The following is a 10426-nucleotide window of genomic DNA, read 5'->3' as shown; positions in this document are numbered from 1 at the left end:
TACAAGTGAAGCGACGCGCAATAAAAGGTATATTTTCCATGTTAATCAGAGTTTTTGTCCTAACCAGCCGCGACAGCGACAATTCTATTGTTTTAGTAACTCAGTAGCCTATGTATTTTTCATAATGTTTAAATGGTGTAATATTTGTGAATTTGATTATTAAGCCACTTTTTTTTTGCGAGTGCCGTCAAGATTACTCTCTGGTGCTGTGGACGTGCCACGAGACTCCGCCCACACGCTGTTCTGATTGGCTGTGGGTTTTGATTGATTTTGACGCATCTCGCAGTCGCGTCGCGTCTAGTATGGACAGACACATTATTTGCATAGACAGTATAAGAAATGGACACAGCGACCCCATTGGATTCAACGGAGAAAAGTGAAGTCAATTAGAAGCACTCACTTCCTGATGGTTGACCGTACTGCGCAGACTCAAACTGAGCTTGACGACGTAGATGTGACGTGAGCAACCCGTCTGTCTTCTAGTAGCTGTGCCAAGAGAAATCTGAATCATTCCCTTCCCAAACTTGCAGAGACGGAGAGTGTGAGTAGGAGGTGTCCATGAGCTAGAAGCAGGAGAAACTTTTGCTAAATATTCTGATTAATTATTTTGTCATTTTGCCTCCACGTCCCCCCGATTGCCCGCGAGCTTCTCCTCCTGTCCATACGGTAATTTCTCTACTGTGCGACAGAGAGTCGCGTGGTTATGACGCAATCGTTAGCCTATTTTTACAAAAACTGCTTCTACGGGGCCATAACGTAAGATACAAGGTAATGGAGCCTTTTATACATTTTCGTGTTTCTTTAGAAATAAATAATGGACAAATGGAGTCTTTAAACGCCTCAGATGTAAAGTTATTCGCTGTCAAAGTGACGCCAAAATGAATGGGAGTCAATGGAATGCTAACAGCAGGTGATGGTCTGCTAATCAATGGCAGCGCCCAGGGAAGCTTCAGTTTATTATGAAACATTGCCCCCCTGGTTTGCACCTACGTCACGATTTGGTCAGTTACCCGGATGCGCGGCCATCTTGGAGGATGTAAACAACGGCATGGATTGCACTGTTGTTTATGTACTACTGAACACATTGTTACACTAATTTATGATGTCTAACCACGGAAAAAACACATGGAAGCTGCGAAATCATATCGTAAATTTGACAAACTTAAGTTAATATGTGGTAAAGATCCGAACGAGCTAGCTTCTCTAGTCCTTATTGCAATTCTTCCTTCTATTTCTAATCCCGACATTGGCTACGTTCAGATTGTCAGTCCAAAAAAAGCACATGAAATCCGTTTCAAGCTACATCCATATGTGGTTTGAAATCCTATTCAAATCACATATCAGGAAATCCACTTCAGTCTGAACGCTCTGATCGGATTTTGCTTGTTTTATGTGACTTTCTCACGCCACGTAAAATGTAAACATCAGATGTTGTTATAGGGAACATGCTTAAAGTCGCTGCCGAAACAAGGCTGTGTTGTTGCAAAGTGCCGGACGAGCAGAAAATTACTATTTTTGAAACCGGCGCGGAAAAAGAGTTGTGCATACCAGTCTCCTACAGTTCTGCAGTAGTCCAGCGCGGCGGCTACACATTTCCATGTTGTAAAATTTAAGTAAGACAACATTTCTATTGCAAATGCAAACCCCTCCATCAAGGGTCAGATCAAATAGAAATACAACATTCAAGTTAAAAGTTACAACTGCATGATGTAACCACTTTTTGTGTGAACGTGCGTTGTACAGGTCTGGTATAAAAAAAATGTTTTGCTCAGGTGTTCAAAATGTCCACACAATATTGAAAAGTTTTGCTCAGCAAGGAAAAAAATTAGAGGGAACATTGATGTGGTCTCTTACAAGAGAGGAAAGAGCTGGAAGGAGAGTGAAAGAATGATGGAGAATGCCATACTTCTAATCAGATGTTAATAATGTCTTGAGCGAGATGAGAAATGCAGACACGGATCAATCTGTTCTTAGCCATTTGTGAGGATCACAAAATGAAAACCGATACAGAAATTATATTACCGAACACGTCAACTGGCCTCCATCTGTTCGCATTTAATTATTCTCACGTCGCGTATTAAAAAAACGAGCAAAATAATGCAAAACCTCATAACACAATTGAGCTTCCTGTGCTTTGAAAATGATTAAATATTCTTTTATTCTCCTTGGAAGACATCCGCCGAATCACTCTGTCCTCATGTGACCTAATTTAGCCTCAGGGCTCTGAATCCTCTGTGATTTGCTTGCTGTGCAAGGGATTTGATGTGTTATAAATTAGTCAAATGCTAATAAATACGAAGTTAAAGTGTGACATATTGTGATTTTGCTGCATCTGAAAGATCGTAGACGCATCAGTTTCTGCTTCCTTTGGTATTTAATGCTATCTTCGGGCAATTATATTTATTCATTTGTATTGTTTGTTTATCTATTTATGTATTCAGGGTTGTTTTTCTAGTGAACAATAAGGGAACTAACTGATGTGCTTTCTTATATGTCAGAGGAAAATGCAACAAACCAACACAAACACACACACACACACACATTATAAACTGTCTCAAGGGAGGGAAAGTGAGAGGAAACTAGAAGAGAGGATGAAAAAATTTAGATTCCCCCTTTTGAAATCCCTATCAAAGCATATTGGTTTAAGTGAAGCAACTCTAAACTGCATGGCCTGAGATGATCCCCTAAACCTCAGGAGAGAACAGGAGAGATGAGGGGATTTAATAGACACTGCAATTAAATTAGGGTTCCCTTGTGGCACTGGTTCTAAATTTTTTATGGTGATGCCCCTTTTTAAAAAGTAGAAATATTTTTGCGGCCGCCCCCCAGAATTTGAAATCATAAAAATGTTGAATAATGAAAAAACACATCATTGACATTTATTAATTTGGCTGATACTTACAAACACACACACACACACAACTGAGAAGAAAAATGTATGGCGAGGCTTGATTTTGTCCATCGGGAATTGATTGAATCATTGGATGGTTGTGGTTTGCTATTGATGTGATGATCTCATGCGAGTGACAGGGAACGAATTCCAAACGGCGTTTTTGCACCCTTGAAGGGCACTTCGGGAAGGGGACGCCATTTGTAGGAGGCAAATGGGCCCTTCCACAAGTCCGTTAGAGAAGGGAACACATGCGATGGTCACTTCAAGAAAGAATTTAATCATTTATGGTCATGTGACCCAGGGTGACAATTTTAAATTTAGGTCTGGCAGGAGAGTTGGAGTTAACGTATAAAAAGAATAATTTAAGTAGTTGTGATATTACACACATTTTCATCATGCATTTCATATTAAGTTTAAAACAGTTTCATAGGTAAGAAATGTGTTTAATGCTTAACTTATAAAGTTAAGGGCAGATAAGGAAACCACACACACATATATATAAAATAGATTTCAAAAACTAAAACTAAAAATGTACATTTATTTGTATCATATTAACACCAATAATAAGATATTCCTGATGTCGCTGCACAGCCACGTTGTCCTGGTTACATTCCATGTGAAGCTAATGAGGAAATGACGTGGTCTTTTATTGCTCCCTTTGCCAAGTGTGTTCCAAGCTGCTTCATCGTGACACACAAGTGCCCTGCTCCCTCCAAAGTCGCCACTTCAAGGGCAACAAACTCCCACTCTGAAACGTCCTGTGAAATCCGTGCTCGCAAAGTCTGTGAATGAAATCCGTTCTGGATGATCCTCTTGTTTGTTAGATGCTTAAGTCTGAAACAGGCTTGAATTTTACCACTGAACATTGAACACATTTTTTATTTCGGAAGGAGGGGCTTCATTGAAACCAAAACTAAACGGCGCGTTCAACCAGACTGGGGAGAGGGGTGCTGTAATAATGTAAATTATGTGGAAAATAATGTGTTTTTTGAACAATCAAGCATGAAAGCATATTCTAGTTCCGAATTCTCCGATACGTGCATGCCACGCAAACGCAGGTCAATGCAGAAACCAAAGGGTAAAGATGGCTCCGAAGAAAACAAGACGCTGTGCAGTGCCAAATTGTGAAACAACACAGCCTTTGCATTACCTTCCTTCTGATCCCAACATTAGGAAGGGGTGTATTAACTTTATTTTTAATGTAAAATGTAAAAGTTCCAGACCGCGTCAGTAAGAATTTGGTAATTTGTTCACTTCATTTCACCGTGGTTTCATTTACAAACAAGGCACAATTCGACACAGGATTTTCAGAAAGATTTAAATTAAAAGACGATGCTGTACCGAGTATTTTGGATCTGACAGTAATATCGCACCACACTGCGAGTAACTGTCTACGTGGTCACATACCTGAGTATGTATGCGTTTTGAGTATGTATGCGTTTTTAACCTGTATGGCTGAATTTCACCGACTGCCATTTATCGACATTGAAAGTTTTAAAAACAATCCCACAAGTGTACTGATGGGGGTGTTGAAAATATTTAAATATGCAAAACTGTTGGCCAATCATACCAGTGGGCATTTACTTCCGAGTCTACAATCCACCGTGTTTCTCGATGAGGGGGTCAAAACAGGAAAGAATTATTACTTCTAAATTAAGATGTTTTTTTATGTAAAAATCTTGACAAGTGGACCTCAGAGAACAGTTCAAAATAATAGAAAAGGGCAGTTTAAAGTTTACTCTGTTTTAAGTGCATTTTACTCAAACAATACACTGAATTAAGCATGCTTTTGAAGTACATGCTTAAAGTATCATTACTTATTTTTTGAAGTACCAACCTGTACCTACACAATACACAATAATGGTAACATTCCTAAATTTTCATATGGGTGTATCCCTTATTTTGATTAAATAACGTGATAGCACAAAAAATTATGTGCATGGATAAAACATTTATAATAAATACTGCAATATTCCATAAACAATAAGAATTGTCAATTTTGATTTTATGGTGACTTTAAGTTTATATATTTTTTTCCTGATAAATAATACAATTTAAAATAAATACAAATTAAAAAATGTTTTCAAATTTTTTTGTAAATAGGCCTGCATTACTCTGTCATTTTTGTATACTGTCCATGTTGCAATAAATAAATAATACTACAAAACGGTTCCTTCAATGCCCCAAAATAAATTAATAAAAACAAAAACAAAAATTTTGCAAGAGCATTATGAAAGAAATATATTTAACTTAACACCACATAAGGAAAAGGTGGTGGAAGAGAAGAAATAAATATCATTGGCTCTTGGCCGTCAAACATCAACAGACTGTGTGTGAATGTGTGAAATTTCAAAAGATTTGAATAAACACTTTGAGGACCACTGACTCAGTTTTCCACACTTTGAGGACCACTGCCCTAAGGGTTTTATATTTACACTCCGTACTATTACAACCAAGTTACACTACAGGACTGCTGAACCGGTTTTATTGCCATTTATTGTCAAGAAAGTTCTATCGCCCCACTTGAAATATCTGGATACGGTACATAAAATAACATTAGGGGACAAATGCAATTTTCTGTTCATTTATTTTTAATGCACAACCTTTAACGTTGCTCCTGCTAAAAGATTAAAAGATATTTGAATTTAAATGTTATGTTTTTCTAATGAAAAACTCTGTTTGGGTGACATATTTTTATGGTGAGGGTAATGTCACTCTCTTATGTAGCGTTCCTCATGTTCCATTAAGGGCCAAGTTCTAAAATGACATCCAGATGTTTCTGAGAATTAATGATCTCATTCAGTTTAATGCTCATAAGACCTTCTTTGTTTCTTAAGAGCATGTATAAATGATAAAGTAAGATTGATTAAGCTTTAAAGTGTGTGTGAGTAAACGAGTGTGTGTACTTTTATGTGTGCTTTTAATGGTAAAATGGTAGACTGTTAGATAATATCTTTTCATAAATGAAAGAAAATGGATGGAGGGGGAGAGTAATAAATAAATGGATAGTTCCCGTTGAGAGAAGAAGAATGCTTTATGGCTAAAAAACAATCCATTATAGACAAGCCCCTGTGATGAATGCATACTCACGTACAATGTGCCTATATATATATATCGCCCCACTTGAAATGGAATTGCTAGTGGAAGGAGGCAAACTGCAGATTATAATGTATGTAATGTATATAATATATAATGTAGTGTAAATTCCGTAACAATATGCATGTTTTGCAGTACATGTGAATCTGATGGATATTCTCCTGACATAATCCTGACATATTATTATTAAAGCAGAAGAGACACTACCTAAACATATGTTTGCAAATATGTTTATATATGTGTGTTGTACTAGCAATTTAAGCAGTGTATGGTGTTTCTTCAACTACAGGCACTTTTAGGGCTAATTATATTTAAAAAAAACTAAAAACCTAATTTCAATTTCACTTATGCATTAAATTTATCAAAACATTTACAATAAAGATTTCTATTTCAAACAAATTCTTTTCTTTTTTTTTTACTTTTTATTCTTCAAAGAATCTTGAAAAAAGAAAAAAAAGTATTACAGTTTCCACAAAAATATTAAGCAGCACATCTGTTTTAAACATTGATGATAATAGGAAATGTTGCTTGAGCACCAAATCAGCAATTTTAAATGATTTCCGACTGGAGTAATGATGCTGAAAATTCAGCTTTGCAATCACAGGAATAAAATATATAATAAAATATATTAAAATAGAAAACAATTATTTAAATTGCAATAACATTTCACAATATTACTGTTTTTATGTTATATTTGATCAAATAAATGCAGCCTTGATAATCATAAGAAGCCTCTTTTAAAAACATTAAAGGTATAGTTCACCCAAAAATGAAAACTCTGTCATCATCATTTACTCACCCTCAAGTTGTTCCAAACCTGTATGAATTTCTTTCTTCAGTTGATGTGCTCCATTAAATCCCATAGTAATTTTTTTTTTTTTTTTCACACTATGGAAGTCATTGGGGTCCATCAACTGTTTGGTTACCAACATTCTTCCAAATATCTTCTTTTGTGTTCAGCAGAAGAGAGAAATTCATACAGGTTTGAAACAACTTGAGAGTGAGTAAATTATGACAGAATTTACATTTTTGGGTAAACTATTCCTTCTAAAAAAAATCTTACTGACCAAACTATATGAAAGTATTCAAATGCTTAGTTGGTGAGTAAATAATCACTTGTGAAACAATTATTTTGTGTTATTTCCAGTCTAGATGTGACTGTAAAATTATTCTAAAAGTGTGAAAATGTTTTTTTAAACTTTATGTGCATTAGGAAATTTGATCTAGCAAGATAAATAAATGTGCCATTTATTTAAAAAAAAAAGTTCAAAATTTAATTTCCAGCACAGAAGACAGAATGCTATTAAATATAATACATCTCTTGAGACGTGGTGGAAATAAAATTTGCTGGTTAAAAAAAAAAAAGAATTTTCCTCTAATGCATGTATGTTTAGTCTTATATTGTTAATTTGATAGTGGCCATGTGATATTGTAAAAAGTGTGGTTTCTTTTTTCAAGAGTTCACACAGCCAAAAGTGCCCATTGTTGAAGAATCCGCCGCACAAGTGCAGTGCCAATCAAATCTGACACCTCCTCCTGCTTGTGCACCTGTTCGGTGTCAGTCAAGTTGTTACAATAGAGAAGATTTTCTGCCACTGACACCTCACACATTCACATAGGCCTTCATACATAAGTGAACACCAAATGCTTGAGTGCAAAATAAAAAGAGCATAATTAAAATAGCATAAATGCACAATGCATTTTTATCGCATCTAAACCAAACCTCAACATAGCTGCTGGAAAAACAAGGTTATACTCTCTTCTTAAGCTGGTTTTAACATGCAAGCTGGTTTGTTGCTAGTCCAACATGGACAGCTTGGACCAACTAAAAACCATAACTGACCAGCTTGAATCAGCCAGAAACATATAAAACCATCAGGTGAGGTTAGTTAAAAAGTTATAGGCCTACTAGCTAACACATTTTTAATGCAAGCAACATTAAAAATGACTAAGAAAAATAAGCCAATTCTCTTGCATTCTACCTAACCAGTTGTTAGCTACAGAAAACAATGGGAGAACAAAATGGCATGAACTATAAAATTATCCCATCATTCTCAATTGTCAACAAGTCAATAACACCAAATGCACAGAATGAAGAAAATACTAAGAGAAAATCAGAAAGAGGATGCTAATCAAACAAATGTACAGTGAGAAGGCAAAGTGTTGCGTATGTTACATCATGTCTTCAGATCTTCACCCGAATCTCACATCTACCTTTGAAACATGCTTTTATCTAAGAAATTTGGATTTGAAAGCAGTTTATGAACGCAAACGGTTTATACAATCTGACTGCATGTGAAAGTTATAATTATCTCAGAAAGCTCTGCCTTCTCTTCCCGCAGAAGTAGAAGCATCTGCACTTGCTTGAAATAAACAGACTGGACAGATGAAAGTGATGTTTTAATCAGGACACCTGCAGCTGTCACATCTGTGTGATTTAAAGAGCTGATATGCGGATCTGGATGGAGGGGGAGGGAAGGCTGAGGCAGATATATGTGTGGACACCACATCAGTTCAAATGAGGAGAGACTGAAGACAATATCTCAGTCAGCTGAGGACGTCAGAGACAACTTCTTCCTCAGACCAGAATACACACAGAGAGGTCATGTATTCACCCTCATGTCGTTCCAAACCGGTATGACTTTCATTCATCTGTGGTACGCAGAAACAAATTTATATTCTGAAGCACTGTTTGTGACCGTACAATTAAAGTCAGTGGGGTCCAAAACAACCCAAACCCTACTGGCTTATTAAGACATTAAGTCATATGGGTTTGTAACGAACTGAGTAAATGATTAAATTAACTATTATTTTTGAAAATGACCTTTCATGTAGTGTGTAACATAGCTCTAAGTAAATGTTAACATCCTGCAAAGTTTTAAATCTGAAAGTACACCTTATATAAAGTTATTGTCTTTCAAAAGTAAGAGTCGACTCTGAGTCAATGAAATGAATTGTTTTTCAAACGAGTCATAAGCCGCTTCGTTGTGACGTGAAGGCGAAACATTAGCATATTGCCCGCCCACTTATTGCGCACGCAGACACCAGGGAAAACTTGAACCTCAAACTGGCAGCTGATTCCTGTGGATACTGGATAGCATCATGTCGTTTTTTTTTTTCACTGCCAAAGGACGAGCATGTGAAGAATCAGTGGTTAAAATTAATCTTTACCACGATATCACAGCAGTATAATCCTAAACTTTTGCTGTGTTCCCTTTATTTCACTGACGACTGCTTCTCAAATCTCAGAGTTCAATGCAGGATTCACAAAGCGCTTGCTCTTGAAATGGTGTTCAAATACTTAGTTTTGAGTTTTATATTATGTAGGTCTCCTGCTAACTGGCTAACTCACGTTATTACTGTCTTACTTAAATAATTCTGCTAATCAGTTTGTGGGCCACTATTACCTATAACTGTGTCTATTAATGCAAATTGTCTGTCACTCTCACTACTTTGAGGAAAGATTAAGCATGGAGCAAGATTTGTTTTACCAACGTTTATGTTACACCAGTCATTCACATCAGTCATTCACGCTAGAGCTCGGCTACATGCACTGTTATTGATAGTTTCCACGTGTTCACCGCAATATATTACAAAAATAGTACAAGTAAAATAATCGGTTTGTTGATGGACATGCATTTGTTAATGCTGATGGTGAGAAATTACAGTTGCAACATTTTATAATGTACCTCAAACTGAATAGTGTATGAGAAACGTCCCGCTCGAGTCGTCCTTGCGACGGAGGTTTGGGTTGAATAACTAGTTCTTCCAGTGTTTCATCGTCGGACTCGTCCTTGCATTGATATGGTAAAATTGACATAATTGTTCGTTACTGTCTTTATTTTACGGTGTAGGAAGCCTCAGGACAACTGACGTTGTTATGGCAATGGGCGTTTTGGTTTTCGACGCGCGCGCTGTACGCGGTAAACCAATCACAACAGACTGAGCTGTCTGGCCAATCAGAGCAGAGTAGCTCGCGGAAAGGCGGGATTTAGAGAGATTGATTCATTTGACGAGTCGTTTAAGAATCATTGAAAATGTGGTGATGTGCAAACGTATATTATGAGGAAATTAAACACATTTTTTTACCTTTGATGCATGTATACCTGTTGTAAAAGACTCCAAAACAACATTAGGAAACTTAAAAATAGGGGCACTTTAAGTCCATAAAGTGAAGAAGCTGAAATCATGTCAATTAATACTCTTGCTGGTTCTGTGCTTTGTATTTTAAGTCTCTCCATTATTCTTGAAAATCTCAACAGTATAATTTGTACAACCTTGCACCCACAAAATTATAGTGTTCTGCCAAACCCCTGTGGTAAACATTTGATGAAAACTCTCACACATATTCACATGTAAATGAGCTTTTATAGAAAACTCTTTGGTAGAAGCAGCACACTGCCAATTCTTGCCAAAGGTTTGCTGCAGGTTCACTGC

Source organism: Rutilus rutilus (assembly GCF_951802725.1).
Source record: "Rutilus rutilus genome assembly, chromosome: 21".
Taxonomy (NCBI): Eukaryota; Metazoa; Chordata; class Actinopteri; order Cypriniformes; family Leuciscidae; genus Rutilus; species Rutilus rutilus.
The sequence above is the reverse complement of the archived record's forward strand: the minus strand, read 5'-3'. Positions refer to the sequence as shown.